Source organism: Triticum dicoccoides, chromosome 3B, assembly GCF_002162155.2.
Source record: "Triticum dicoccoides isolate Atlit2015 ecotype Zavitan chromosome 3B, WEW_v2.0, whole genome shotgun sequence".
NCBI lineage: Eukaryota > Viridiplantae > Streptophyta > Magnoliopsida > Poales > Poaceae > Triticum > Triticum dicoccoides.
The window spans coordinates 41,241,107-41,243,396 of NC_041385.1; positions in this window are offsets into that span (position 1 = coordinate 41,241,107).

Genomic DNA, 2,290 nt, shown 5'->3' on the forward strand with positions numbered 1-2,290 from the left:
GTGGATGGACATCCACTTGAAACTAATCCGCGGTTCTTTCACCCAATGATATAATAAATATCATCATCATCATCATATCATTAACAACTTATCATCATAATACATCATTGTCATATAACACCTCCTCAAGATCATCGTTTTCATCAACGACATCACATAGCAAATTGGTCACTAGTCGTAATCACAAGTACTCCTCATCATCAATTCTACCACATTGTACCACATAATAAACATATTGTATCTCATAGGACCTACTACATTCTATTAGGACTTACTACATTCTCTAAGGTAAAATAGCAAAAAACAAGATAGCCCCTGACTCTCCATTATGGAGAATGAAGATTATCCTGTCTCCAATTCTTGCCTTTCACTTAATGTTACTTCCAAGAACCTCCTTGTGAATGTCCAAACATTTTTTCCATTCTTTGATGAGCATGTGATGACCGGTTTTAGAAATCCGATATGCACAGGTGAGCTCCCTAGATTGACCTAGTAGTATGTTCAGAACTCTAAGGCGACCATTCAGATACATCAGATGAGGCACACAATCCATCGGGATTTTCTGTTGAAAAACATAGTAATAACTTCGTAGTTAGCAATGATGTACTAGTTTTAGAAGTATGCAAAAGATGCACAGATGTTGTAATAGTAAAAAATCTTACCAGGGTATCTCCATAGAAGTTACCATGGTTCAACACGTGCACTAGTGGGACGTATTCACCATAATTTGGAGGAGTTCCATAATAGGTATTGTAATCCTCAAGATAAGTACAATAAGCGATCATATGACTTTTCTCCTTATAAGTTAATTCGGAGCCATCAGTGTTGTGGGTTTTGTCTACCATCTTCCGCACATTCTTTGAAGAATCAAAATAAGCTGTCAACGGAAATAAGCTATCAACTATTTTGAAATAAACAATATAAATTAGTTAATAACTATGTTTGAGAAACTCACATTGCGGTAGAATCAGAAGCGCATCAATAAGGACCCAAATGTCCATATTGTCTTGCTCAATGTCAGGATCACCAAGATCCATGGTGACAATCATACCCTCATAAAAACCATACATTTTGCAAAGTGCTTCCCAATTTTGGCAACCAAAATGGGTTATGCTCTGAGCATTGCATGGATTTACTTCAAAATCCATATCATGATGGGTCCTTAGGTGTATTTTCTTTGTTTCAAAATTTTCATGGTCTTCAAAACTCATCCTCTTCAAGACATAGCTTCTTGCATGGCATGGGATAAACTAGTCGAATTGTAAAAGATGAAAGTTAGACGTTGAAATAGTTGAAGTTGTGCTTAATTACGAAAAAAACACTTGTCGTTGTTGCGTACCGTTTTAACATCAAATGTCTCCTCTAGTTTAATGTTGAAGCACCGATCTTCGTCCAGCTCAACGAACCTGTCGCACATACCTCGATCATCGTGGCACCAGCTGCACTCCCCTGGGAGACTGCCGTCGTCCGAGTACGACATTTCCTACGTTCATAATTCAAAGATTAAACTTGTACATATTCTAGCACAAGTCATGCCAGAATTCACGGAAAAATCTGGCATGACCTTTGCTAAAAAAGGACATATCGAGCGCCTAAAATTTGCCGGAATGGAAATTAATCAACACTCCGGCAAAACATAGGCCACTCGGAGGTGTAACCTGAAAATGACCGGCCACTTGGGAAACCACATATCCTATATGAGCAACACAAGATATACATGGAGATTTGGCAGGTCTCACCTCGAGGTCGGAGGGGGTCGGTGACGGGGACGACGGCGGGGATGATGGAGGGGCTCCTTGATTTCTGCAAAAGCAAAAACCCTATAAGTTATCACTAATACATCCCGAATAATTGCTTAAACTAAAAAAATAAGAACAAATATGACATGTTCAACTAGTTCTATTAATTCAACTAGTTCTTACTAAATATAGAAAAAACTACTTCTTTCTAAAAATAAAGTAGTTCAACTAGTTATATTAATTTACTTACTAAACTAGTTCAACTAAAACTAAACTAGTTCAACTAGTTTATTAATTTACTTACTAAAAATACATTAGTTCTATTAATTCAACTAGTTCAACTAGTTTATTAATTTACTTACTAAACTAGTCCAACTAAAACTAAACTAGTTCAACTACTAAAAATCATTATCTGTGAACCCTAAATTAACATCTACTACTACTAAAAAACATCTAGTACTAACTAATTAAGCAGAGAGAAAGGGGGTGGGGAGGGGTGGGGGCTTACAGAGAGGGGAGAGACGGTGGCGGGGAGGTGCTCGGCGACGGAG